This window comes from Heterodontus francisci, chromosome 16 (assembly GCF_036365525.1).
Source record: "Heterodontus francisci isolate sHetFra1 chromosome 16, sHetFra1.hap1, whole genome shotgun sequence".
In the NCBI taxonomy this organism is placed as follows: Eukaryota; Metazoa; Chordata; class Chondrichthyes; order Heterodontiformes; family Heterodontidae; genus Heterodontus; species Heterodontus francisci.
In genome coordinates, this window is record NC_090386.1 from 60,396,933 (window position 1) to 60,408,972 (window position 12,040).

At 44.4% G+C, this 12,040-nt stretch overlaps 1 protein-coding gene across 2 annotated transcripts in view; it reads left to right on the forward strand.

Moving 5' to 3' along the window:
• The window catches only part of jph2 (junctophilin 2), a 135,553-nt gene that overhangs the window by 106,152 nt on the left and 17,361 nt on the right, over window positions 1–12,040 (forward strand). The gene's annotated exons all lie outside the window — the stretch shown is intronic.

Here is a 12,040-nt window from a genome sequence, read left to right on the forward strand (position 1 = left end):
CATGGTGCCAGTAGTAGTTTGATGTATTTAAGTATTGGGTTAAATGATGGATCCGAACTCTTACCCTTTAAAGACACAAGCCTTTGTATTTTCCTATATGCATAAAAGTGTGAGAAAGTTCTCATGTCTGATTTGGTGAAGAATTCAGGGCACAGGAGGTGCACCACTGTGCCAACTAATTACCACAGAACAAGAAAGGTAGAGTAAACGTCAATGTGTATGGTAATCTTCTGTTTAGTGAAACTAAATCCCTTGCACCATTTGAGATTGCTGTGATGGGGGGGCATTAGGTTGTTTCTGGAGGAATGATCAGAATCCTCTTCCTATCTGTTGTTGTTCTAAAGCAGGGTTGTCCAACATATGGCCCGCGGGCCAGGATCCAGCTCACCAAAGGTTTCCATCCGGCCTGCGGATATAAACTATACCCGGGGCCGTTCCTCATCCTCACCAGGGGTCTGTGTCTGAAATTGGGAAATCTCCCTTTGTCTTCTCACAAACCGGCCTTATTAAAAATATTGCGCCGTCGCTTTCACAGCTGACAGCTGCTGAAGCAAGAACGTGCTTCCCAACTTGGGATAGATTTGGGATTTTCTGGCGGGCTTTTTCGGAAAACCCCGAAACTGTCCGAAGTTGGGAAGTGCGTTCCTGCTTCAGCAGCAGTCAGCTGTGAAACTGACAGCGTGATATTTTTACACAAACTGACTAGCCACAAAGTGGCTGTGCTCAGCGCTCCCACTCCCTGCAACTGTCAGAGAGTGGGGGTGGAGGGGGAGAGAAACAAAGAGAGAGAGGGGGAACAAAGAGAGAGAGAGAGAGAGCGGGAAACCGAGAAAGGGGGGAAATGGAGAGAGCCAGAGAAAGGGGAGAAATAAAGAGGGGAGAGCAGAGAGCAGCGGGGGAAGGATAGATAGAGAGGGAGGGGGCGAGAAGAGGGGGACATGGGAGAAAATGGAGGGGGGCGGACACAGAGAGTGAGGACGACACAGGGGGGAATCAACGCAGAGAGGGGGGAGCAGAGAGAGAGACAGAGCGAGAGATCAAGATCACTCTTGACAGATGACTATCTATCCGGAATACTCCGCATTGCTACAAGTGTGCGGGCAGACATTGACTACTTGTGCAAGCAAAGAAATGCCAGGTATTGCACTAAATCAATGTACAACATAGTGATGAGAAAGTAAGTCAATAAATGAATCTTCTCATTTAAAGCTTGTTCACAGAAATGCACATTTGTTGCTGTTTTGATTTAATAGTAAGATAATTTTTTAATGCCTTTATCTTTCTGAAATTGTCTCACTGGCCCCCATGTAAGACAAAAATTGTAATGTGGCCCCCCACGCGAAAAGGTTGGACAACCCTGCGCTAAAAATACAGTTTCCTTGAACTCACAGAAGAGTAGTGCTTAAGGAGGCTCCAAGTGACATAAAGATGTTGTGAATGAGCTCTGCAGTATGTTGCAACCAGCCCTGCTGGACAGCTTAGCACCACAGTTGTTCCATCAGAATAAATAAATGTAAACATCGTCTTTCATTTTTTTTTCTGGTCTCTGCCATGCATAAATCATATATATATATAGTAGATGCTGGCTGCTGTGCAGCAGAGATGTGACTGAAGCCCTGTAAAGTAGGACGACTGATTATATTAGCCTCAGTTGCTACTATCAACCTCTGTAAATCCCACGTCACTGATCAAGCATATGATCACCTCTCCTAATATATCCTTCTCTGGCTTAGCAGCCATTATTTTTGATTGCACTCCTGTTCTTAAATAAAGTAATAAGGACAGCTTTTCTTTCTATTTGGCATCAGCCATTGATAATTTTTGACTATATTTTCTTGTGCTCATATTCAGTCAGTGTGCTAAAATCCTGTTAGCTCTGTGGCTCATTTATGTAAGGCTGAGGTCAGCTTATGAATTCAATATTAAAATCCATCTTATTTAATTTCCATATAGGAGCCTGGAGCAAGCATAAAGACAGCTTGCATCAAATAATGGGGGATATAAACCAATCCTTGTGCTTTATAACTCAGTGTACTACAGACCTCCAAACAGTCAGGGAGGTATTGAGGAGCAGATATGTTGGTAAATCTCAGAGAGGTATAATAATAATAGGGGATTTCAACTTCCCCAATATTAACTGGGATAGTCTTAGTGCAAAAGGCTTAAAGGGGGCAGAATTCTTAAAGTGCATCGAGGAGAGCTTTTTGAGCCAGCACGTAGAAAGTCCTACAAGAGAAGGGGCAGTACTGGATCTAATCTTGGGAAATGAAGGCAAACTAGTGGTAGAAGTGTCAGTGGGGGAGCATTTCGGGGATAGTGACCATAACTTTAAGATTTAAGGTGGTTATGGAAAAGGACCAAGATGGACTGGAACTAAAGGTACTGAATTGGGGGAAGGCCGATTTCAATATGATAAAACAGGATCTGACCAAAGTGGACTGGGAGCAGCTACTTGTAGGAATGTCTACATCAGACCAGTGGGAGTCATTCAAAAAGAAAATAGTGAGAGCTCAGGGCCAACATGCTCCCGTAAAGGTGAAGGGTAGGACCATCAAGTCCAGGGAACCCTGGATGTCAAGGGATATAGAGGATTGGATCAGGATAAAAAGGAGGCTTATGGCAGATTCAGAGCTTTGAAAACAGCGGAGGCCCTAGAGGACAATAGAAAGGGTGGGGGGGGGGGGGGGTGGGTACTTGAAAAAAAGTAATTAGGAGAGCGAAGAGGGGGCATGAAAAACACTGGCAGGTAAGATAAAGGAAACTCTCAAGGCGTTTTATAAGTATATTAAGGGCAAGAGGATAACCAGGAAAAGAGTAGGGACCAAAGTAGCAATCTGTGTGTGGAGTTGGAGGACATAGGTGAGGTTTTAAATGATTACTTTTCATTTGTGTTCATAATGGAGAAGGACGATGTAGGTGTAGAGATCAGGAAGGGGGATTGTGATATACTTGAACCAATTAACATTAAAAGGAGGAGGTATTAGTGGTTTTAGCGGGCTTAAAAGTGGATAAATCCCCAGGCCCAGATGAGATGTATCCCAGGCTGCTATGTGAGGCAAGGGAGGAGATTGCAGGGGCTCTGACACAAATTTTCAAATCTTTTCTGGCCACAGGAGAGGTACCAGAGGACTGGAGGATGGCGAATGTGGTACCATTATTCAAGAACGGTAGTAGGGATAAACCATGTAATTACAGGCCAGTGAGTCTAACATCAATGGTAGGGAAACTATTGGAAAAAGTTCTGAGGGACAGGATTAATCTCCACTCGGAGAGGCAGGGATTAATCAAGGCTAGTCAGCATGGCTTTGTCAGGGGGAGATCATGACTAACAAATTTGATAGAATTTTTTGAGGATGTGACTACATGAGTAGATGAGGGTAAAGTAGTTGATGTAGTCTACATGGACTTCAGTAAGGCTTTTGATAAGGTCCCGCATGGGAGATTGGTCAAGAAGGTAGGAGCCCATGGGATCCAGGGCAATTTGGCAAATTGGCTTGGTGGCAGGAGGCAGAGGGTGGTGGACGAGGGTTGTTTTTGTGATTGGAAGCCGGTGACCAGTGGTGTACCGCAGGGATCAGTGTTGGGACCCTTGCTGTTTGTAGTGTATATTAATGATTTAGACGTGAATATAGGAGATATGATCAGTAAGTTCGCAGATGACACAAAAATTGGTGGTGTCATACATATTGTGGATGAAAGCCTTAGATTACAGGATGATATAGATGAGCTGGTAAGATGGGCAGAGCAGTGACAAATGGAATTTAATCCTGAGAAGTGTGAGGTGATGCATTTTGGGAGGACGAACAAGGCAAGGGAATATACAATGGATGGTAGGACCCTGGGAAATAGAGGGTCAGAGGGACTTTGGTTTACTTGTCCATAGATCACTGAAGGCAGCAGCACAGGTAGATAAGGTGGTTAGGAAAGCATGTGGATACTTACCTTTATTAGCCGAGGCATAGAAAATAAGAGCAGGGGAGTTATGATGGGGCTGTATAAAACGCTAGTTAGGCCACAGCTGGAGTACTGTGTACAGTTCTGGTCGCCACACTATAGGAAGGATGTGATTGCACTGGAGAGGGTGCAGAGGAGATTCACCAGGATGTTGTCTGGGCTGGAGCATTTCAGCTATGAAGAGAGACTGGATTGTTTTCCTTAGAGCAAAGAAGGCTGAGAGGGGGACCAGATTGAGGTGTACGAAATTATGAGGGGCATAGATAGGGTAGATAGGAAGACACTTTTAGCGGAGGTGTCAATAACCAGGGGGCTTAGATTTAAGGTAAGGGGCAGGAGGTTTAGAGGGGATTTGAGGAAAAGTTTTTTCACCCGGAGGGTGGTTGGAATCTGGAACACACTGCCTGAAGGGGTGGTAGAGGCAGGAACCCTCACAACATTTAAGAAGTATTTAGATGAGCACTTGAACTGCCATAAGCATACAAGGCTACGGGCCAAGTGCTGGAAAATGGGATTAGAATAGATAGGTGATTGATGGCTGGCACGGACACGATGGGCTGAAGGGCCTGTTTCTGTGCTGTATAACTCTATGACTAATAAAGCAAAGTGAGATATAATTAAACAGTATTAAAATTAGTCTGTTAGCAACAGCTAATAGTTTCACGAAACAAGCCCCTGGCATCCAGGATAATGAAGGAAGATTTTTATACCCACTTGTACGATCGACCATAACTCGCTTGTCACTTTGTGTTACCAGTCTACTATGTGAAGCTCTGCTTAGTTTTGTGACATGACCACAGCAATACTGTCAGCTTGAGCACTGTTTCAAAAGTAAATCTACTATATATGTTTCTTTGGAGCACTAGTGATCACCTGGCCTCTTCTAACAATATTTGGCAATTTATTATCCTAAAGTAGTTTAGTTTAGTTTAGAGATACAGCACTGAGTCTTTCAACTCTTAATAAAAGCAAAATACTGCGGATGCTGGAAATCTGAAACAAAAACAAGAAATGCTGGAATCACTCAGCAGGTCTGGCAGCATCTGTGGAAAGAGAAGCAGAGTTAACGTTTCGGGTCGGTGACCCTTCGGACCCTTCCGAAGAAGGGTCACTGACCCGAAACGTTAACTCTGCTTCTCTTTCCACAGATGCTGCCAGACCTGCTGAGTGATTCCAGCATTTCTTGTTTTTGTTTCAACTCTTAATGTTGTTTTAAAGCAATTTCATTAACCTGTAGTGATCACTTAGTCATTGTATTCATTTCATTTTCCAGCAATCTTATTGCCTGAAATTAATCATATGACTAAACTGACTTGTATTTGATTGAGAAATTTCTTGCGAGCAAAGCCATGCCAAGGCAGAAACTGAGGGCTGAATTTTACGTAAAGCAGCAATTCCTGCCGCCAGGACAGAAAACGGGTGGCAGGTGGAGTATCACACGCGATATCGGGGCCAGCCACTTAAGGACCGGCAAGCTGCCGGGTGGGTGGGGGGGGGGCGCAGTTTCTGGAGTCTCAATCACTGGCATCATCTTTAAAAGCCAGGCAGCACAGGATAATGTAGCAGCCCCGGAGGGAGTAGTGAGAGAGCTCTGGAGGAGCACAAAGTGAAGAAATGGCCGAAGCTTGATCAGCGGTAACCCCAAGATTCAGCAATTCAGGATAGTGATGTGGGTAACTCCCAACAGAATGGGACAGCAAGGGACAGAAAGTTTAACAAAAATTGTACATTGGCAAATTATGTCATTGAAGGGAATAGAGGTTAAAAAATGAAATTAAAGTTCCTATATCTGCAAACATGAAGCACCTGTAATAAGGTAGATGAACTAGTAGCACGAATAGAGGTAAATGATCTGGATCTAATTGCCATTACTGAGACCTGGTTACAGGGAGATCAAGGTTGGGAAATGAATATTCCAGGGTACATAATATTTCGGAGAGACAGTCAGAATGGCAAAGGAGATGGGGTAGCCCTGATAGAAAGGGATGGCATAAGGACAGTAATAAGAAGGGATCTGGCCTCGGAAGATCACGAAGTGGGATCAGTTTGGGTAGAAATTAGGAATAGCAGGAGTCAGAAAACGCTGGGGGGAGTAGTTTATAGGCCCCCTAACAGTAGTTATGTTATTGGACAGAACATTAAATGGGAAATTATTGGAGCGTGTAAAAAAGGTAATATATTAATTGTGGGGGACTTTCATCTGCATATAGACTGGGACAATCAAATTGGCAACAGTGGTCTAGAAGATGAATTTGTAGAATGCTTTCGTGACAGTTTCTTGGAGCAATACGTAGTAAAACCGACAAGGGAAAAAGCTATTTTAGATCCTGTATTGGGTAATGAAGCAGGGTTAATGAGTAATGTCATAGTAAAAGATCCACTGGGAAATAGTGATCATAATACCATTGAATTTCATGTTAAGTTTGAAAATGAAACATTTCAATCACAAACAAGAATCTGAAACTTGAACAAAGCCAATTACGAAGGTATGAGGGGAGAACAGGCCGCGGTTAATTGGGTAAATATACTGGAAGGTATGGCGGTAAATGAACAGTGGGAAACATTAAAAGAAACAATTTGAAGGGTTCAACAAAAGTACATTCCGTTCAAAAACAAAAACTCTTCAAGTAAGACCCATCCGTGATTCACTCAGGAAGTTAAGTACAGTATTAGACTAAAAGAGGCTTACAATGTTGCAAAAAATAGTAGCAAGTCTGAGGATTGGGAGTGTTTTAGAAACCAGCAAAGGGTCACCAAAATGTTGATAAAAAGGGGAAAAATAGAATGAGTAGACTAGCCAGCAAGATAAAAACAGATTGTAAGAGCTTTTATAAGTACATAAAAAGGGAGTAGCTAAAGTAGACATTGGTCCCTTTGAGGCAGAGACAGGAGAAATCATCATCGGGAATGAGAAAATGGCAGTGGCATTGAACAAATATTTTGTGTCTGTCTTCACAGTAGAAGACACAAGTTCCATATCAGAAATAGGCAGTAATCTTGGGGCTAAAAGGAGTGAGGAAATTAAGGATATTGATGTCAGCAGAGAAAAAGTATTGGAGAAACTTGAGGGACTAAAATCTGACAAGTCCCCGGGACCAGATGGCCTACATCCTAGGGTGCTAAAAGAGATAGCTGCAGAGATAGTGGATGCGCTGGCTATGATTTTCCAGAATTCCTTAGATTCAGGAGTGGTCCCATCAGATTGGAAGTTGGCAAATGTTATGCCATTTTTCAAGAAAGGAGGTAGAGAGAAAACAGGGAACTACAGGCCAGTCAGCCTAATATCAGTCGTTGGGAAGATCCTGAAACTATTATTAAAGAAGTCTTAACATTGCGCTTGGAAAAGCATAGTATGATTAGAACAAATCAGCAAGGTTTTACTAAAGGGAGATCCTGTTTGACAAATTTATTAGCGTTTTTTGAGGATGTAACTAGTAGGGTAGATAAAGGGGAACCAGTAGATGTTGTATACCTGGATTTTCAAAAGGCATTCGATAAGGTGCCAGATAAAAGATTAATAGGCAAGATACAGGCTCATGGTCTTGGGGGTAATATATTAGTGTGCATAGAGGATTGGTTAACAGACAGGAAGCAGAGAGTGGGCATAAATGGGGCATTTTCAAGTTGGCAGGCAGTGAATAGTGGAGTGCTGCAAGGATCAGTGCTGGGGCCTCGGCTATTTACATTCTATTTGAATGACTTGGATGGAGAGACAGAGAGTAATGTATCTAAGTTTGCTGATGATAGAAAGCTCGGTGGAAAGGTGCGCTGTGGTAAAGGCCGGCTCGGGTCTGCAAATGAAACCCGACCCAAGCCCAACAGAACCACATCCAACCCGAGCCCGACCCGGCCTGAGTCCTTTCATTTTTTTTTCCTGTGCCCTGCCCGACCCGACCCGACCATCAGTTAACCTAGCTTCCGTTTTTCACTTTGTTACTTATCTGCACAAGCTTAAAAAACTGTAACTAAACAACCTTTCTAGTCCAAAAATTACATTAACATTGGAGCCACTTACTGGAGGTGGTGATAGAGTGTGCCCGACCCAACCTGAACCCGACACATGTCGTTGGGTCCCGTCGAGTTCAGGTTGGGTAGCCATTCTCTCGGCTGTGGGGAGGATGTAGAGAGGCTGCAAAGAGAAGTGAGTGGGCAACAAGGTGGCAAATGGAGTATAATGTAGGGAAGTGTGAAGTTGTTCACTTTGGTCATAAAAATAAAAAAGCAGAATCATTTTTCAAAGGTATGAAACTGGTAAATATTGATGTTCAGAGACTTGGGGGTACTCGTACAAGGAATGCACAAAGTTAACAAGCAGGTACAGCAGGCTATTAGGAAGACAAATGGCATGTTGGCCTTTATTGCAAAGGGATTGGAGTACAGGAATAAAGAAGTCTTACTAAAATTTTACAGGGCTTTGATGAGGCCACACCTGGAATACTGTGCACAGTTTTGGTCTCCACATTTAAGAAAGGATATACTTGCATTGGAGGCAGTGCAGTGAAGATTTACTAAATTGGTTCCTGGGATAAGATGAGAGGCTGAGTAAATTGGGCCTATATTCTCTGGAGTTTAGAAGAATGAGAGGCGAGCTAATTGAGACAAGATTCTGAAAGGGCTTGATAGAAGCTGAGAGATTGTTCCCACTTGTCAGGGAGTCAGGAAACATGGGGACACAGTCTCAGGATAAGGGGCCAATCATTCAGGACTGAGATGAGGAGAAATTACTACACTCAAAGGGTTGTGGATCTTTGGAATTCTCTACCCCAGAGGCTTGTGGATGCTCCATCATTGAATACATTTAAGGCTGGGATAGATAGATTTTTGGTTTTGCAGGGAATCAAGGGATATGGGGAGCGGGCAGGAAAGTGGAATTGAAGCCTAAGATCAGCCATGTTCATATTGAATGGTGGAACAGGCTCGATGGGCCATATGCTCCACTTCTCCTATTTCTTGTGTTCTTATGCCTCCCTGGAGCTACTGCTCCAGGCTGTAAGGGAACGAAGGGAAATCCTGTTCCCCCAGGACAGCAGGAGGAAAGTGGCGCTGCGGACCAAGCAGGCCTGGGTGGAGGTTGCAGAGGTGGTCAGCAGCCATGCAGTTGTCCCTCATACCTGGCTGCAGTGCTGAGAAAGGGTCAATGACCTGATGCAGTCTGGCAAGGTGAGTGCAGCACATTATATAAGTTGACATCCTTAAATGTGACTGAAGGTGAATAAGAGATAGGAGAAGCGGGTGCTCACCCTGTAGGTGGAAATGCCCAGGCTCAGCATTGGATTGGCTGTCACCTACATGTCAGTCACTCTGTGCAGGACATTAGTCAGGCAGAGATGACTCCGACACAGCATGTGCTGTTTGGCCTCATGCAGGAGGCTTGCCTGTAACACCACGTTGGACAGTCAGGCTGCCATCAACATAGGAGCGATACTTCTCTTTGATGGGTGACTAACAATGGGAATGTATGTGTTTGCAGAAAAGAGCTCATAATAATCGGGAAATGCCCAGAACTGGAGGCAGCGTGACCTGCATGACCATCCTGATTCCTGGGGAGGAAGAGGCACTGGAGCTGGGTGGAATGGAGGCAGGCCAGGCTATTACAGATGGTGAGACAGATGTGGAGCCCTGAGAGAGTGAGTGGCCTACTGGCGAGAACACAGCATTGTACCCATGGCCACATAGAGCTCCAGATGATCTAATTAGAAGGGCATGTTGCAAAGCTTATAGCTCTCATCAGTCTTACTTTTCTTGCCAGCCGCAGACAAGAGCATCTATCCACCGAGCCTGGGAGACTGCCCCCACCTCTGAGGAGCAGGAGGAGACCTCAGAGGGTGCACAATCACACCATTCTCCAGCCCTCCACCAGCGCAGATACTGTCAGATCAGTAGCGGGGTCACAATCTGGTGAACACAGCACAGACACGCCCAAGCAGCTGACAGAGGCAGTAACAGCCGAGGTCATTCACGCTCAGGACTGTGGGAGGGCTCAGCATTGTTCAGCTTCAGGCTGCTGATATACCTCCAAGTCATCCACAAGGCAGCAGATGCTGGCGCTGCAGCATGAGATGCGGGAACATCTGGCGGAGCTTCTACAGGCTATGTGCATCCATACGCGGATGATGGAAAGGTCCATCCAAGCCATGAGTGCTGCTATGTCACTGTCGCGTGTGCATATGGCTTCCTCTATCAAGGGACTGGCAACCCTCATGGAGAGCCATATCCAGCAGACCACCCAGTGGATGCTAGAAAAATCGTGCGGAGCTGCGTACCATTGTCACCTCCATGAGCTCTGTGGATCAATGGCTGTGCAAGAGGGGAACGAGACACCTGGAGCCATCGCCAGGTCTCGGACTCCTCAGGTAAGAGGGTAATGTCAGTCGATCTTTGAAAGGGTGGAGGAGCAGCTGTATGCAGCATCATTCACTCCTCTCAGCACTCACCTGGTGTGGACATTGGCTCCTCAGCCGCTCTGACAGTGACACTACTGTCTCATGAAGCAATGGAGAGAGAGGGGGTTCCTGCATCTGTAGAGGAGTCCCTCAATATGCTGGGGCCCTCCAGACCACAGGCAGCTGGAGGACGACCACTACGGTCATCGAAAGCCCTTGAACAGAAAGGTCAGCAGCCTGCCTCCACCTCAACAGACAGCACAGGGACAGCACCATGTAGGAGCACCCGCAACAGAATGGAAAAGTCCACTTAGCTGCAATTGGGTTGCAAGGGGTTAGATCCTGATATTAGATGTCACCTTGATGTGTACTTGTCTGAATTGAAATGTGATATCGTGAACCACTGAAAGAATGTTTCACTTCTTTAAACATTGGGTCATTAACAGTTTTCTGGCTCCCACAAAGGGTGTGGTGATAAGGTGTACACTGAGTGAGGTCCCATGCTATTGCCTCATGTGATAATGGCTGCAGGAAAATGATAAGTCCCCGAGTCTCATCCTAGGGTGCTAAAAGAAGTGAAGAATGAGATAGTTGGTGCGTTGGTTTTAATTTTCCAAAATTCCCTAGATTGGGGGAAGGTTCCATGAGATTGGAAAATAGTGAATGCAACTCCTTTATTCAAAAAGGGAGGGAGACAGAAATCAGGAAACTACAGGCCAGTCAGCTTAACATCTGTCTTAGGGAAAATGTTAGAAGGTATAATTAAAGATGTTATAGCAGGCACTTAGAAAAATTCTAGGTAATCAGAGTCAACATGGTTTTATGAAACTGAAATCATGTTTAACCAATTCATTGGAGTTCTTTGAAGAAGTAACGTGCTGTGAACAATGGGGAACCGGTGGATGTATTGTACTTAGATTTCCAGAAGGCATTTGATAAGGTGCCACATCAAAGCTTATTGCAGAAAATAAAATCTCATAGTTAGGAGGTAACGTTTTCACATGGAAAGAAGATTGGCTAGCTAACAGGAAATGGAGAGTAGGCATAAATGGGTCATTTTCTGGTGGGCAAGCTGTAATGAGTGGTGTGCCACAGGGATCTGTGCTGGGGCCTCAACTTTTTACAATTTATATAAATGACTTGGAGAAAGGGACTGAAGGTATGGTTGCTAAATTTGCTGATGGCACAAAAATAGGTAGGAAAGTAAGTTGTGAAGGGGACATGAGGCTACAAAGGGATATAGATAGGTTAAATGAGTGGGCAAAGATCTGGCAAATTGAGTATAATGTGGGAAAATGTAAAATTGTCCTTTTTGGCAGGAAGAATAAAAAATAAATCTATTATCTAAATGATGAGAGATTGCAAAACTCTGAGATGCAGAGGGATCTGGCTGTCCTAGCACATGACTTGCAAAAGGTTAGTATGCAGGTACAGCAAATAATTAGGAAAGCTAATAGAATGTTATTATTTATTGCAAGGAGAATTGAATACAAAAGTAGGGGTGTTATGCTTCAGTTATACAGGGCATTGGTGAAACCACGTCTGGATTACTGTGTATAGTATTGGTTTCCTTATTTAAGGAAGGATGTAAATGTGTTGGAAGCAGTTCAGAGAAGGTGTACTAGACTAATAGCTGGAATGAGTGGGTTGTCTTATGAGGCAAGGTTGGACAAGCTAGGCTTGTATCTGCTGTAGTTTAGAAG